Source organism: Lepidochelys kempii, chromosome 17, assembly GCF_965140265.1.
Source record: "Lepidochelys kempii isolate rLepKem1 chromosome 17, rLepKem1.hap2, whole genome shotgun sequence".
In the NCBI taxonomy this organism is placed as follows: Eukaryota; Metazoa; Chordata; order Testudines; family Cheloniidae; genus Lepidochelys; species Lepidochelys kempii.
In genome coordinates, this window is record NC_133272.1 from 25,519,377 (window position 1) to 25,537,144 (window position 17,768).

General features: G+C 50.7%; 1 protein-coding gene across 1 annotated transcript in view; it reads right to left on the reverse strand.

Moving 5' to 3' along the window:
- MLXIPL (MLX interacting protein like) overlaps positions 1 to 17,768 on the reverse strand; it is a 60,806-nt gene that overhangs the window by 42,025 nt on the left and 1,013 nt on the right. The gene's annotated exons all lie outside the window — the stretch shown is intronic.

Consider the following 17,768-nt stretch of genomic DNA (forward strand, 5'->3'; position numbering starts at 1 on the left):
CCCATAGCTCCCTCCCAGCAACAGCTGCCCAACTGACTGATGCTTTGCACTCAATGCTGCACTCCATTGCCTTCTCTAGCTCCTGGCTGGGTCACTTTTGCACTGGCTTCAGTTTAGAATTCCCCTGGAAAATCAGCTAGTGCCCATCCTAAATGGAGCGAGCTGCAGTGAGCATGTGATGCCAGGGATCTGGAGTTCTTTTAGCTTCTGGATATCATTCAGGATTCTGGGTACAAGGCTAGGAAGGGTCCCTTGCAAGCAGGAGAGGCTATGTTTTGTCTGGCACTGGAGCAGGAATTCTACAGCCATCCCTTGGGAGTGGAGCTCGGTTTCTCCAGAGACTCCTCCTATGCACAGGATGTAGAAGCAGGAGGCATGGATCCTCTCTTTATACCGAGCAATGGGAGCAACACACCCTGCTGTTCCCAGCATTCCCCCAGCTTTCTAGAGTTGCCCCACATGCAGTGCCCTGACAGGTCCTGAGAAGGCGCCATCCTGGTGTGTCTCTATGGCAATGTCATGGGAGCAAAGTCTATCCCGCCAAGAACATGGGAGACCCGAGGCAGGCTGCTCCTGCAGCTCTCTCCTTTGTCCATTCAAATCTACGAAATTCTCCTCCTGCATGATCGCCCCTGAAATCTATTTCCTGTGACCTAGGCTCTTGGAGCTTAGTTTCAGAAGAGATCAGCATCCAGTGTGCACACACCATGCTGTGTCCTTAGAATCATAGAATATCAGGGTTGGAAGGGACCTCAGGAGGTCATCTAGTCCAACCCCTGCTCAAAGCAGGGCCAATCCCCAGCTAAATCATTCCAGCCAGGGCTTTGTCAAGCCTGACCTTAAAAATATCTAAGGAAGGAGATTCCACCACCTCCCTAGGTAACGCTTCTCATCCACTGTCACCCCTAGGTCCTTTTCTGCAGAACTGCTGCCTAGCCATTCGGTCCCTAGTCTGTAGCGGTGCCTGGGATTCTTCTGTCCTAAGTGCAGGACTCTGCACTTGTCTTTGTTGAACCTCATAAGATTTCTTTTGGCCCAGTCCTCTGAAGGTGTCCTTCTGAACACCTGGCCCATGGTGTCTATGGTCAGTTCTGCACAGCGTCCCCAGGGCCATTGGCTGTGTTGCTGACAGAGGATGTGACAGGATCCTGCAAGAACCACATGCATCTGGAACCACTTCCTGGAGGGAGGCCAAAAAACCCCTGGGATTTCTGAGGCTCCAGCACATGGAGCTCCTGGCGGTGCACCCTTGCTGGAAGGCAGGTACACTAGCATTGCGCAGTCTCTGCTCGCTGCATGGTGGGGCTGCTCCCCGTGATTCCCCCTCCTCAGGGATGCTGCCCAGTCCTGGCACAGTGAGGCGTCTGCTTGTGAGTCCCAGGAGTGTCTCTCACAATGGCCCCTGTTATAATATAGAGTTGAGAACCCCCTCTCACTCTCCATGAACACACTGGGGAAGGGGGGGTGTCTCTCCATGTTCCATGCTGCCCCTCACCACACAACAACAAAAGACAGTGAGAAAGCAAACAGCTTATGGCTGCCTCCAGCTCTGTCTGGGCCTTTCCTGGCCCAGGGTGTGATAAGCCTGGGCCCTGGCTGAGAAAGGGCAAGTGCACTGGGGAGGAGCAAATGGTCAGTGGCAGTGCGAAGCCGGAGGGCCCCGTGCAGTGGGGTTACACTCCGGGGCAGCTCCTGTGCCAATGGCACGAATGTCACCTGCTCACCAGAGTGCCCATCAAGGGCTGTGGAGAGGGAGAGGGGGATCAGGCAGACAGGAGTGAGGTACACAGAGGGGTATCTCTGCTATCACCAGGGAATTTGAACTTTCCCCAGAGCTACAAAGCAAACACCCTGCCAGTGCCAGGCGGGTGAGCCAATTGAGTTGCAGAATTTCCTGGGTGCTTGGCTAGTGCCAGCCGGCCAAGGTTACCCAGGCTCAGTCACTGCCAAAAGTGTTGAACTTTGACCCCTTAAAGAGACAGCAACTCACCCTTCCGCAAAAGGCTTTAAAGAATCCCCTATGCCCACACTGGACATGGTGCCAGCCTCTTTCCCCGTGGCACACGGAGCTCCCCTTAGAAGCATGGAGGCAAGAGGGAGATGGATTTAGAGCTTATTATCCTTATGTTGTTTCCCAACATTAATTATCATGTAATCATTTGTCAAGTTCATCAGGCTGATCTTTGCTCCCTGATTCACTCTTGAAGACGGCCTTACCCCTTCAGAAACAGCTCCTGGAGGAGAGCAAGGCTGAGCTGTGGAGCGGGACTTGAAGAGATAGATGGGCCACTGGGCTGGCCACCTGAAACTCAGAAAGGAAAAGCCCAGCTCCTGATCACAGGCATGTCATGGAGGGCCAGAGGCGGCTTCCCCTTCATGGACTGGGCCCGAGATGGGAAATGGTTGGGATTCTTTTCAAGCCAGACAGTCAGTTCCCCATGGTGTCATTACCTTGCATAGAGAGTGGGTTCAACCAAGCTGGGAAATGTATCTTGGTGCCTAGGAAGTGCCAGTCCCCAGAGAATAGGCACACCAATAAGGCCATAATGGAAAAGGGAAGGAACTGGAACACAGGACTCCTGGGTTCTATCCCTAGCTTTGCCATCAACTCACTGTGTAATGTAGGGCAAGTCACTTAACTTCTGTGCCTCAGTTTCCCACCTGTAAAATGGGGACCAACGTACTTACAGAGATTGGGAGCTTTGGGGTGGGGGGGGAATCTATGGTCAAAAAGTGCTAAGCCTGAAGATTATTCCTGAGTACAGCTCAATGAAGGAGGATCCTGGGTGGGCACTAACTTCAGCTGTGCCCAGATCGATGCATGCACCCCTCCCACCCCGCAAAACACCCCCAACTGCACAAGCACAACAGCCACGCCACAGCGCTTTCCCAGGCTCACACAGAGAACGTTGGTGCCGACTACACAGCATGGGAGGCAGGAGCAACAGAGAGACCAGAAACAGGGTCAGGAAACAGAACGAGATCCATTGTGATAAACACGAGTGAATCCCCCAGTGCAAGGCTGTAACCAGAGGGAGAGAAATCCTGGCCTGAGAATACAGGGTGAGAGTGGAGAGTGATTAAAGGGAATGTAATCGTGACAGGCCCAGGGAAAGGGCTGGAGGCATCACGTCATAGACGAGGTAGGGGACAGGTCGGTGGTTCTCTTGGCTCTGGTTCAACTGCCCCTGGAACATCACATTCAAATCGGGACCTCCCAAAACTAGATAGATACAGACAACTGGGAGGGAGCTCTGAGAAGAAGCAACAAAAATGGAGGGAATGCAGGAAAAGTAAAAAACTAGATCTGCAGACTCAGCTAAATGACTTCACATGGGGTGGGGAATATGATCTAACCCTCTGTGCACACCTGACGGGGATAAATACCGGGAGTGGGGGGGCAGGAATTAATCAAGTTAGGGCTCAGGGCTGGACCAAGGAGAAGTGGGATGAAATGAAGAAAGGGAACGTTTAGGCTGAATATCAGGAAAATCTTCCTTCCTGTCAGTGAGATCCAGGGGCCTGGGGGAAGCAGGAGCCCCAGGACTTGAGCCATTTAAATAAGACCAGACAAAGCACCCAGCAATGCACCAATGAGACCATCCAGCTCTTGGGTCTCCGGGAGAATGGATGAGGTGGAGCTGCACAAGACTCCTTCAGGCCCTCCTGACTGTTTTCCTGGGATAAAACAGCACTTAAATTAAACATGATGCTAACCACACATACAGCCACCCCAGCCTTGTCTGGCAGTAATGAGAATGGCTGTCAGGTCACATGATAAATCCTTGGTCTCAGAATACAGCCTTCCACAGGCCTGTTCAACAGCTGAGCCTGATCCTTCACCTGAATCCTGTGTTTGTTGCTCCTGAACCAAAGACCCCGCCAGTGCATAACAAATGGGCACCCCTTCCATTAATACCCCATTTCCCCCTGCAGAGAGCTCTCACCATGCCCAGGGCTCACATCCTGGCACCAGGGCAAACACTCCTTAAGGCGCATTGGGAGACCCAGAAAGCTAATGGTTGCCCTCCCCATGCACCCGAGAGCGCAGGTTCCATGGTGCATTTAGAACCCTGAAATACCCTGTAACTATGTCAGTAAACTGTTAATGTTACTCATCGCGTCTCTGCCGGTGGCTCTCTGAGCTGCCTCTGCAGGTCTATCCCAGATCCTCGCCTCATCCTCTTTCCCTGCCATATCCTCCAGCTAAGATAAACATAGCCACAACCCTGCTTTGCATTGTTTCCCCTAAAACTCTCTATTCGCCATTGCCACAGCAGACACCATGCTCCCTGGTTCTCAGGCTCACAACCTTGGATTCATCTTCAAACCCCCTCCCTACGTACACACATCCTCACTGCATTTCCCTCCTTAATGTAGCAAAAATCTAGCCCTTTCTTCCTGTTCACACAGATACAACACATGTTCATGCCCTAGTTATCTTCTGCCGTGACTACCAGCTCTTCCTCCCTGGCCTCCTCAATGCTCACGTTTAGCATCCTACATAGAGAGGAAGTGTTAGGGCGCTAACCTGGGACTCAGAAGACCCATGTTGAATTCGCTGCACTGCCACAGACTTCCTGGGTGACCCTGGACAAGTTACTCAGGCCTGGTCTGCACTTAGAACTTAGTTTGCTGAAATCCACACCCCGAGTGCTGTAACTATACCGACGTAAACCCCAGAGAAGACACAGCTAGATTGATAGAAGAATCTGTCAAACTAGCTACAGTCACTTGGGGAGGTGGAGCTCCTAAAATGACGGAAAAACCCCTTCCTTGGCTGTAGTCTGTGTCTACACGACAGGGTTACAGAGGTATAGCTACAGCACTGTAGCTAGGCTGCTATAGCACCCCAGTGTATCATAGAATCATAGAATATTAGGGTTGGAAGGGACCTCAGGAGGTCATCTAGTCCAATCCCCTGCTCAAAGCAGGACCGACACCAACTAAATCACCCCAGCCAGGGCTTTGTCAAGCCAGGCCTTAAAAACCTCTAAGGATGGAGATTCCACCACCTCCCTAGGGAACCCATTCCAGTGCTTCACCACCCTCATAGTTATTCCTAATATCCAATCTAGACCTCCCGCACTGCACCGTGAGACCATTGCTTCTTGTTCTGTCATATGCCACCACTGAGAACAACCGAGCTCCATCCTCTTTGGAACCCCCCTTCAGGTAGCTGAAGGCTGCTATCAAATCCCCCCTCACTCTTCTCTTCTGCACAGTTCCCTCAGCCTCTCCTTGTAAGTCATGTGCCCCAGCCCCCTAATCATTTTCGTTGCCCTCCACTGAACTCTCTCCAATTTGTCCACATCCCTTCTGTAATCGGGGGACCAAAACTGGACGCAATACTCCAGGTGTGGCCTCACCAGTGCCGAATAGAGGGGAATAATCACTGCCCTCAATCTGCTGGCAATGCTCCTACTAATGCAGCCCAATATCATAGAATATCAGGGTTGGAAGGGACCTCAGGAGGTCATCTAGTCCAACCCCCTGCTCAAAGCAGGACCAATCCCCAATTAAATCATCCCAGCCAGGGTTTTGTCAAGCCTGACCTTAAAAACTTCTAAGGAAGGAGATTCCACCACCTCCCTAGGTAACGCATTCCAGTGTTTCACCACCCTCCTAGTGAAAAAGTTTTTCCTAATATCCAACCTAAATCTCTCCCACTTGGCCAACTTGAGACCATTACTCCTTGTCCTGTCATCCGCTACCACTGAGAATAGTCTAGATCCATCCTCTTTGGAACCACCTTTCAGGAGGTTGAAAGCAGCTATCAAATAATATGCCGTTAGCCTTCTTGACAACAAGGGCACACTACTGACTCATATCCAGCTTCTCGTCCACTGTAATCCCTTGGTCCTTTTCTGCAGAACTGCTGCTTAGCCAGTTGGTCCCCAGCCTGTAGCGATGCATGGGATTCTTCCGTCCTAAGTGCAGGACTCTGCACTAGTCCTTGTTGAACCTCATCAGATTTCTTTTGGCCCAATTCTCCAATTTGTCTAGGTCACTCTGGACCCTATCCCTACCCTCCAGCGTATCTATCTCTCCCCCCAGCTTAGTGTCATCTGTGAACTTGCTGAGTGTGCAATGCATCCCATCATCCAGATCATTAATGAATTAATGTAGGCATGGGCTTAGTCTCTCTGCCTCCACGCCCCATCCGCTCTTCCCACCCTACTCTGTGTGTTAAAGATAGAGAGGTGCACAGAAACTATAATAATGGGGCCCATATAAGAACCTATGTATGCCAGAGCTTTCCCTCTCCCTCTACGTTGTACACATAGAGCAGTATGTTGTGTAAATATAGTTGGCCAAGCGAAGCGAGGTCTCACTCTCAATTCGATGGCATTTCTCTGTCTGAAATGTGATAACGTATGACCGCTGCATCCAATGCATTCCAACATTTCAGGGACTATTCTACGCATATAAGGGCAGAGCCCTAGTGATTGTGGTGAAAATCAGAAAACTAGAAGAGGGAATGGTGGGGACATATGGAGTCCATGGTGTCCGAGTTTCAGGGAAAGTGCACCTGTATTCCCAGATGGTGGGTGGCACAGATGGCAAATTATTTCTTTGCTTTAGGAGTGGGGTGACATGGGTGTGTTTCTAAATGCTTTTGAAGTGGGGTGTGAATAGAACAAAGTGGGGCAGAAGGACATGGTCTGGTATCTGGCTCCAGATCTTAGACATTTTCACCCTTATGGATAGAGAGGACTACATAGATTATGAGCAATGTAAACAAGCTCTGTTGCAGAAGTTTAAATTGACCCCTGAAGCATACAGGAAAAGGGAACCCAGGGAGCTGAGATGATTTTATTGCCACAAGTCTGGCCATAAGGCAACACACTGCCCGGTGCTAGGGAGACCAGGGGCTAGTGGTAACCCACAGCAGATCCAGGTAGCAGTGACCTCACCACTGATGGAACCAGCCCCAATGGTCCCAGCAGAAACCTGACGTTGTCAGACCCCAAAGGGGAATCAGCTTCCCGGTGGCAGTGGATGGGGAAAGGCCCAGTGATGGAGGGATGCTGGGGCCCAGGTAACTCTGGCTCACCAAAGGGTGCTGGCCCCTTGAGCATTATCCCCAATAGATTCCTGACCAGTCAGGGACTAGTGGGACCCCCTTTCCTTGGTGGTTCAGATACATCTGAAATGGGGTGCCAGTAAAGGGCCTAAGGATGTTGGGTTACACTCCCAACTGCTGGGAGAGGTCTTGCTGGGAAATGACGAATGGTCCTGGGCCCAGGCCACTTGTGTGGTCTCCTGGAGCCAAAAGCCAACATCTGCAGCCCTAGAGTCTGACGCTGAGCTGCATGCTGGCAGTTGAGGAGCAGCTCTGAGTGGCTGTCTGATAGTGTGAGTGTGTGGCCACGGCCATGTAGAGTCCTGCTGATACGCTGACCTGACCCCAGTCACCAGGCTGAGCAGAGAACCCCAGCTCCTGGTTTGGAATTGATTGCAAGTGATTGACCCCTCACTAGAAAAACCAAGGGCTTCAACAGACTCCCTTAGCAGCCCCTGACAGGAGAGCCCTTGGAAACGTTTTCTGGGTCTGCTCCTTAGAGATTGGATGCCCCCTGGGAAAGCTGAGCCATGGGGAATACGGAGACAACTGGTGGTACCACAAAAGTACTGCCTTAGATTACTCAGCCTGGCCCGTGATATACCCTTCTCAGGGCACATACGCAGAGCACCAAGCAGTGCTTACTACACATTTCCTACTGGCCTGGGGTTTGTGAGGCAGTGCAAAAATAGTGTAAGTCCTGTAACCCCTGCCAGAGGGTGGCAAAGGGCCAGGATACGGGCAAGACTGCCCTGATCCTCCTGCCCATCATAGTGGAACCTATTCAGAGGGTCATTGTGGGGCCCCTTAGAAAAGTTACCCAGTGGGAGAAAAGGCTATTCTGGCAGTAGTAGGTTACACTACCCTCTCTCCATATTGTCTCCATATTGTCCTGGTCTCCATATTGGAAGAGAAGATTGAAGGTCTGGAGCAACAGATAACAACCCTGCGTTGCATACGGGAAACTGAGGATTTCCTGGACGAAACTCAGGATAGGCTTCTAGGGGCACAAAGCTCTACAGATATAGAGCAGGTTGCACAGAGGAGCCAAGAGGCCAGTGAAGAAGCTTGGCAACATGTGACCTCCAGAAGAGGTAAGCGGAATGTCCGGGTTCCAGTAACACAGACACAGGTAACTAACCGCTTTCATGTTCTCTCCACAGGTATCGTTGCGGAGAGTGGACCAGATGATATGTCTGGGGCGAGAAAGCAGAAGGAGACTCCGCTGGTTGGAAGGCATGAGATGCGCTGTCCTGAGGTTGGGGGTTCCACGACCACCACCCCCAAGAGGAGAAGGCGGGTGGTGGTGGTCGGGGACTCTCTCCTCTGGGGGACTGAGTCATCTATCTGCCGCCCTGACCGGGAAAACCGAGAAGTCTGCTGCTTGCCAGGGGCTAAGATTCGTGATGTGATGGAGAGACTGCCGAGACTCATCAAGCCCTCGGATCGCTACCCCTTCCTGCTTCTCCACGTGGGCACCAATGATACTGCCAAGAATGACCTTGAGCGGATCACTGCGGACTATGTGGCTCTAGGAAGAAGAATAAAGGAGTTGGAGGCGCAAGTGGTGTTCTCGTCCATCCTCCCCGTGGAAGGAAAAGGCCTAGGTAGGGAGCGTCGAATCGTGGAAGTCAACGAATGGCTACGCAGATGGTGTCGGAGAGAAGGCTTTGGTTTCTTTGACCATGGGATGGTGTTCCATGAAGGAGGAGTGCTGGGTAGAGACGGGCTCCATCTTACGAAGAGAGGGAAGAGCATCTTTGCCAGCAGACTGGCTAACCTAGTGAGGAGGGCTTTAAACTAGGTTCACCGGGGGAAGGAGACCAAAGCCCTGAGGTAAGTGGGAAAGCAGGATACCGGGAGGAAGCACAGGCAGGAATGTCTGTGAGGGGAGGGCTCCTGCCTCATACTGGCAATGAGGGGCGATCAACAGGTTATCTCAAGTGCTTATATACAAATGCACAAAGCCTTGGAAACAAGCAGGGAGAACTGGAGGTCCTGGTGATGTCAAGGAACTATGACGTGATCGGAATAACAGAAACTTGGTGGGATAACTCATATGACTGGAGTACTGTCATGGATGGTTATAAACTGTTCAGGAAGGACAGGCAGGGCAGAAAAGGTGGGGGAGTAGCACTGTATGTAAGGGAGCAGTATGACTGCTCAGAGCTCCGGTACGAAACTGCAGAAAAACCTGAGTGTCTCTGGATTAAGTTTAGAAGTGTGTGCAACAAGAGTGATGTAGTGGTGGGAGTCTGCTATAGACCACCGGACCAGGGGGATGAGGTGGATGAGGCTTTCTTCCGGCAGCTCACGGAAGCTACTAGATCGCATGCCCTGATTCTCATGGGTGACTTTAATTTTCCTGATATCTGCTGGGAGAGCAATACAGCGGTGCATAGACAATCCAGAAAGTTTTTGGAAAGCGTAGGGGACAATTTCCTGGCGCAAGTGCTAGAGGAGCCAACTAGGGGGGGTGCTTTTCTTGACCTGCTGCTCACAAACCGGGTAGAATTAGTGGGGGAAGCAAAAGTGGATGGGAATCTGGGAGGCAGTGACCATGAGTTGGTTGAGTTCAGGATCCTGCCGCAGGGAACAAAGGTAAGCAGCAGGATACGGACCCTGGACTTCAGGAAAGCAGACTTCGACTCCCTCAGGGAACGGATGGCCAGGATCCCCTGGGGGACTAACTTGAAGGGGAAAGGAGTCCAGGAGAGCTGGCTGTATTTCAAGGAATCCCTGTTGAGGTTACAGGGACAAACCATCCCGATGAGTCGAAAGAATAGTAAATATGGCAGGCGACCAACTTGGCTTAATGGTGAAATCCTAGCGGATCTTAAACATAAAAAAGAAGCTTACAAGAAGTGGAAGGTTGGACATATGACCAGGGAAGAGTATAAAAATATTGCTCGGGCATGTAGGAATGTTATCAGGAGGGCCAAATCGCACCTGGAGCTGCAGCTAGCAAGAGATGTCAAGAGTAACAAGAAGGGTTTCTTCAGGTATGTTGGCAACAAGAAGAAAGCCAAGGAATGTGTGGGCCCCTTACTGAATGAGGGAGGCAATCTAGTGACAGAGGATGTGGAAAAAGCTAATGTACTCAATGCTTTTTTTGCCTCTGTTTTCACTAACAAGGTCAGCTCCCAGACTGCTGCGCTGGGCATCACAAAATGTGGAAGAGATGGCCAGCCCTCTGTGGAGATAGAGGCGGTTAGGGACTATTTAGAAAAGCTGGACGTGCACAAGTCCATGGGGCCGGACGAGTTGCATCCGAGAGTGCTGAAGGAATTGGCAGCTGTGATTGCAGAGCCACTGGCCATTATCTTTGAAAACTCGTGGCGAACCGGGGAAGTCCCGGATGACTGGAAAAAGGCTAATGTAGTGCCAATCTTTAAAAAAGGGAAGAAGGAAGATCCTGGGAACTACAGGCCAGTCAGCCTCACCTCAGTCCCTGGAAAAATCATGGAGCAGGTCCTCAAAGAATCAATCCTGAAGCACTTGCATGAGAGGAAAGTGATCAGGAACAGCCAGCATGGATTCACCAAGGGAAGGTCATGCCTGACTAATCTAATCGCCTTTTATGATGAGATTACTGGTTCTGTGGATGAAGGGAAAGCAGTGGATGTATTGTTTCTTGACTTTAGCAAAGCTTTTGACACGGTCTCCCATAGTATTCTTGTCAGCAAGTTAAGGAAGTATGGGCTGGATGAATGCACTATAAGGTGGGTAGAAAGCTGGCTAAATTGTCGGGCTCAACGGGTAGTGATCAATGGCTCCATGTCTAGTTGGCAGCCGGTATCAAGTGGAGTGCCCCAAGGGTCGGTCCTGGGGCCGGTTTTATTCAATATCTTCATAAATGATCTGGAGGATGGTGTGGATTGCACTCTCAGCAAATTTGCGGATGATACTAAACTGGGAGGAGTGGTAGATACGCTGGAGGGGAGGGATAGGATACAGAAGGACCTAGACCAATTGGAAGATTGGGCCAAAAGGAATCTGATGAGGTTCAATAAGGATAAGTGCAGGGTCCTGCACTTAGGACGGAAGAACCCAATGCACAGCTACAGACTAGGAACCGAATGGCTAGGCAGCAGTTCTGCAGAAAAGGACCTAGGGGTGACAGTGGACGAGAAGCTGGATATGAGTCAGCAGTGTGCCCTTGTTGCCAAGAAGGCCAATGGCATTTTGGGATGTATAAGTAGGGGCATAGCGAGCAGATCGAGGGACGTGATCGTTCCCCTCTATTCGACATTGGTGAGGCCTCATCTGGAGTACTGTGTCCAGTTTTGGGCCCCACACTTCAAGAAGGATGTGGATAAATTGGAGAGAGTCCAGCGAAGGGCAACAAAAATGATTAGGGGACTGGAACACATGACTTATGAGGAGAGGCTGAGGGAGCTGGGATTGTTTAGCCTGCAGAAGAGAAGAATGAGGGGGGATTTGATAGCTGCTTTCAACTACCTGAAAGGGGGTTCCAAAGAGGATGGCTCTAGACTGTTCTCAATGGTAGCAGATGACAGAACGAGGAGTAATGGTCTCAAGTTGCAGTGGGGGAGGTTTAGATTGGATATTAGGAAAAACTTTTTCACTAAGAGGGTGGTGAAACACTGGAATGCGTTACCTAGGGAGGTGGTAGAATCTCCTTCCTTAGAGGTTTTTAAGGTCAGGCTTGACAAAGCCCTGGCTGGGATGATTTAACTGGGAATTGGTCCTGCTTTGAGCAGGGGGTTGGACTAGATGACCTTCTGGGGTCCCTTCCAACCCTGATATTCTATGATTCTATGATTCTCTCCACAAGCAGCAGCTCTATTCTCCACAGAGGCAGACAAGTTGGCTGACACTTTGCTGGCGCTATTCATCTGGGCTGAATTTCTGCAGGAGGTTTTGACTGACCAGGAGGAAAACTTTATGTCTGCCCTGCATGTCAGTCTATTGGAGAAACATGGAGTTCAGCACTTCCCGTCACCTCACTATCAACTCAAGGCTAACGAGCTGCTTGAAAGACTTAATGGGCCCCTTAAAATGATGCTGAAAAGTTTTGTGGATCAGCCCCCTGTTGGCTGGAATAAAAGTGACCTTACCGGCTCTTTGCCTATTGGGAGGTTCCCCAGGAATCCGTAGGATTCTCCCTTTTGAACTGCTCTATAGGAGGAGAGTATGGGGGCCCCTGAACCTAATGAGGGAAGAGTGGGAAGGTACAGCCTCTCCCAAAGGGAGTCCTTGCTGCAGTATGTGTTGGCCTTCTGGGAGTACTCACGGAACCCCTGCGTTTTGCCCAGGAGAATCCAGCAGTGCTCAGGAGAAACAGACAGCTTGGTCTGACCACACCACATGTGTCTGGATGTATGGCACAGGGACCGAGTGCTGGTTCTCAACCCACTGTGGGGGAATAAACTCCAGACTGCCTGGGAAGGGCCCTTTAAAACCAAACAGCTCAATGAGGTGACCACTCCCACCTCCACCAAGGGTAGCATGGGAACATGATGAACCCCTGTTCTGACCGAGAGACTCCAGCGCTGGCCGGGTGTGAGCACTAGGAGGACAAGAGAGATGATTCCTTAAGAGATCTGGTGGCAGAAACGGGGGCCTGCCCCTCCCCTGACTCCACAGCCCTCTGTGATCACTGAACCCCACACAGGAAGCGGAGATCAGGGATGTGCTGCAGGGTTACCACCAGGTATTTTCCAGTAAGCCTGGACAGGCATTGCTTTGCTGCCCACCAGCCCCAGTTAAAAGTCCACCCTTTGGGGTTACTGGGAAAACAGAGCAGAGCCTGGAGAAGGAAATCACTGACATTCTAGAATTAGGGGTGATCCAACAGTCAGACACTCCGTGGGCATCCCCCTGTGCGTTGGTGCCTAAGGATGGGTCAGTCAGATACTGTGGGATTGTAGAAAGCGCGCTACTGTCATTGCTGTGGATGTGTACCCCATGCCTAGAATGGACTAGTGTCCTACCAGACCAGGTGGGAGGGGCCAATTCCTGACCACAAGGGAGCTCACCCAGGTGTCTTTGGACTCAGGTGCCAGGTTCAAATTGGCATTTGCCACCCCGACTGGGCTCCTTGAGTTCCTGGTGCTCTCTTTTGGCTTCAAGAGGACCCTGATTCCCTTCCAGCAGCTGGTGGATCAGTGACTGGAGAGGCTGGGGGAGTTTGGCCTGGCGTATATCAATGATGTTTGTGTTTTCACTCAGAGCCAGAAGGGCACAAGACCCAGGTCAGAACGGTGTTTCACAGCATTCAGACAGCAGGCCTGACTGTCAAGGCAGAGGAATGCAAGGTGGGGATGATGGCAGTGGGCTGTCCTGGCCATAGAGTGGGGAGCTGCTGTCTAAAACTAGAGCCTGCCAAAGCGTAGGGGATTACAGACTGGCCCGCTCCCCAGACAGGGAAACAGGTACCATCCTTTCCTGGCATAGCAGAGTGTCACTGGAGGTTTGTCCCTCCCACTGCCTGCTCCCCTCATTGATCTGTATAAAAATGGTCAGCCACACACAAGGGTCCAAACAGTGCCAACAGGCCTTCTGCAAAAGGAAGTGTCACCCACAAGCTCAGGGTCTAACTGGTTGCCATATCTGGGATCAGGAAGGAATTTTCCCCCAGGTCAGATTGGCAGAGACCCTGGGGGGTTTTCACCTTCCCTGCAGCCTGGGACATGGATCACTTGCAGTTTTAAATTAGTGTAAATGGTGTATTCTCTGTAACTTGAAGTCTTTAAACCATGATTTGAGGCCTTCAGTAACACAGCCAGAGGTTAGGGGTTGATGTGCAGGAGGTTAGACCAGATGATCACAATGGTCCCTCCTGGCCTTAAGGTCTATGAGTCTATGAAGGAGGCCCTGAGCACAGACTCTGTTCTAGTAAGCCCAAACTTTGACAAGCCTTTTGTGGTGTTCGCAGATGCCTCTGACACAGGGCTTGCAGCTGTGCTGATGCAAACTGGTGAAAAGGGGAGACACACCCCTTAGGCACCTGAGCAAGAAATTGCTTCCCCAAGAGAAAAATTAGATGACAGTGGAAAAATAATGTTTGGCCATGCTGTGATCACTCAGCAAATGATGGTCCTTGCTTACCATGTTCAGTTGCTTTACCATGTTCAGTGACCACTCCCCATGCACCCAGCTACAGCAAATGAAAGGGCCAGAGGCCAAACTGCTAAAATGGAGCCTAGTGCTTCAAGATTCTCTATGGATGTGACTCATGTTAAAGGGAATGCAAATTTGGTGCTGATGCTCTGTTCAGGAAACAAGTCAATGGGTCCTCCTATAATGCTGCACCCTATGACACTCATTTCTTTAGGCAGAGGTGAGACAGACATGGCAATATGCAGGATCTGATTGTATTAAGCATACATATTATTGTGGGCTGGGGTGTCTGTAACCTCTCTAGGGTGACAAATTTAAGATCTGAGAGTTCAAAAGGCTATACTGAAAATGTACCAGCCCAGAATGCAGGCTTTTCATCCCAAACTTGGAAAGCATCTGCTAAACTGCAGCTTGTCAGTGCAAAGCCTCGTCCTGGGGAACAGAACAAGCTTCTCTTAAAAACTTGTTTTGATAAAAAGTGCCGACCTTGACCCAGCATTGTGTTGTTTACTGAGTCCTTTCCTGGAAGTCACAGAGCTGAACTCTGGCAGCCTCGTTAGCAGAAGATGCTACACATGTATCTAGGTGAGACCTGTGCCTGTGCTGATGGGACTTAAAGGCATTAACGAAATGCATGTGAGAGATTAGGGAAACTCTATGGAAAAGGTTAGACACAAAGGCCTGACTCTCCAGTGCATGGCCCCTTGTACTGTCCTCACACAAGTGCAAAGGAAGTATAAAATGCTACCAGATCAGACTGGGAGCCCTTTACAGCCTGTGCTGGGCTATTTACCTCTCTCACCCTGTGAAAAAGAGTTAATATAGGCCTGAAAGGCCACTTAACCTGTCTTCCTGCGTCTGGAGGGTGGGCCAGGCCTCATTAGAAGTACAGTCCAGCTGGGACAGAGATGACTCTCCCCATGAAGAGCTGGAGAACCCAGCAGTAGGGAGGAGACCCAGAGGAGGTGAGGTAGATTGTTCTTCCGAGGTTCTCTAGGAGGCAGCCAGAAAGACAGATGAGAAGAGCAGACAGGCAGGCTGGCTCCTTCAGGGTGAGTGGGGCCCTGTAAAGCTGTAGCTGCCTGAACCCCTGAGTGAGGGGAGGGTGTGCCAGCCCCAGGAAGGGGCATTGATTGAAGCAGAGAACTCTGTGGGCACACAGGTGGAGAGTCTAGAGCAGCAGAGGTGCTCCCACCATGAGGTGACTGACAGCTGAGCGGAAGGTTTGATTTTGGTCAGGCTTTGAAGCCCCAGCAGGGGCAGGTGTCTGTAATGTGCTCTGGTGGGAGCACCAGGTTATTCCTGCCCTGGAGTCAGTATAGGAAGGTGGGAGAAACAGAGGCAAAAAGTGCTGCAATGCCACATCCAGCCAGGAGGGGTGTGTGTTGGGCAGTAAATTTGCCCCCCCGTACATATACACTCAAGGTGTAGGGCAACAGTGAATTGGACCCGATGAGTCTGGGCTCAGTTGCCCCCAGACGGTTGGCTGTCTCATTCACACCAGCACGTGCATTGAAGAATCATGTGGATTAAGCTCTCTTCTCTGACTGGGGGCTAGCTGAGCAGTGTAGTAGTGAGAGCAAGTTGCTCACCAGGAGGCTTGGTGCCCAGGCCCACTTGAACTAGCCCACACAGAGAGTGTTGTGAACAAGAGTGCCATACCTCTCCATAGCAACTAGGAGAAATAGCCAGGGCACCAGTAGGAAAGAGGAGCCGACCATGTGTTCTAAAAACAAAGGGGCCAACACAAAGGATGAGGGAAGGGGACTGTGTCTTGGCAACAGGAGCAAATACTGAGTGGGTCTGTAACTGGGGTTTCTGCAAGTGCAATTGCCTGGGTGCAGTTCTCAACCCCTATGAAGGGAAACAGGATTTAGGACAGTTGTATAAACAGAAAATCACACCAGAAATCACAAAGTCTGCATCACCAGTTTCTCTTTTAATAAGAAACTGACCCATTGCAAAGCCACAGAATCTGCTACCACTCTGCTGGGGGCTAGGAGATCAGATTAGTACCAAACGAGCACATGGCAGCCTTAACATGCAAAGGTTTCTCCCTGCCAATTTCAACCTCGGTATGTTCAGTTGCAGGGCTCTTCTGCAAGAAAAACAAGGCGGCTGCTGGAGCTATTTTCTAATGGGAAAAGTGACTGTGGGGTGAACCATGGCCAAAAGCACCTGTACTAGTTGCGTTTTGGATAGAGATCCCCATAGACAATAGAGGTGCTTGATGCCTAAGACTGGGCCGTAGGCCAGGCTTACACAGAGTTTGCCTGGGTAGAGCTATTGTGGCTAGGGGTGTGATTTTTTTTTTTTAATTACATTACCAAAATAGAACAGGAGGACTTGTGGCACCTTAGAGACTAACCAATTTATTTGAGCATGAGCTTTCGTGAGCTACAGCTCACTTCATCGGATGCATGGTGATGCATCGACAGGGTGCATCCGATGGGTGAGCTGTAGCTCACCGACAGGGTGATGCATCCAATGAAGTGAGCTGTAGCTCACGAAAGCTCATGCTCAAATAAATGGGTTAGTCTCTAAGGTGTCACAAGTACTCCTTTTCTATTTTGGAAATACAGACTAACACGGCTGCTACTCTGAACCCTGTCATTACCAAAATAGTTATAGCAGTCCATCTGCCGGTGTGGCTGCAGGTATGCCCGTGTAAGGGTGCTGTGCATTGGTACAGGTCTTCCTGTGGAGACTAAGCGGAATTAGCCATACTGCTATAAGCACAGCAGTATCAATGTGTCTGCACTAAGGGGTTGTACCACTTTAACTCTAGGGGTGTAAGTAAAGCAATGAAGGTTGTGTGTAGACGAGGTGAGAGATGCACAGACAAGTGTGGGGAGAAGAAGAGGACATGCTGTGAATGGTCACTAATGTGGGTTACAGAAGCATCTGGGCTTGATAGGAGAACAGGAGTTGATTCTCGTCTCCTCCTGTAACCAGAGAGGAAAGCTGATCTCTGGGGTGGGAAAGGGTAGGAGTAAATAGGTGTCAGGTGTTCGCTTTTATCATCTTTGTTCTCTAATGTTTTGTTCCAGTTGCTAAGTAAAAATAATTCAAGAGACCGGTGGTCAGTGTCACTGATCGCAGATGTCCAAAACACAGTGGGACCTGCAGGGTAGTAATGGTTGGTGGACACGGGGTAAGGTACTTGTGTCCCGGTCTAAGAGCGGAAGAATTGCAAGATTCTGCCAAGCTGTAGCAACCCCTGCCGTGTAGTATATGGGCCCTGAGACAGGTAGGGGCAGGAGTCCTAAGATGTGAGGTGTGTGCACTGTTAGGGACAGAGGCATAACTAGCCCTGGAAAGGTGACAGTACTGGCTTCCCACTCTGCTTCTCAGATGCAGACAACTGGCTCCTCCTCAAAATGATCCAACACAAACAACCCCCCTGGGTCAGAGACCAGGCCTGGAAGTGCAGAGGGACTATAAACGGGGTTAGAATGGGAGATGGGCTAAAGCCTGAATAAGGCAAATGCAAAACAAGACCCAATTCTCCTCTGTCCCACTAGCCAGTGTGGGAAAGGGAGCAAGCCTGTTTGGTGTGGGTTTGTGGGGTGTCCAGCTGGCTGAGGGCAGAGAAGGGGAGGGGGAAAAAAAAGAC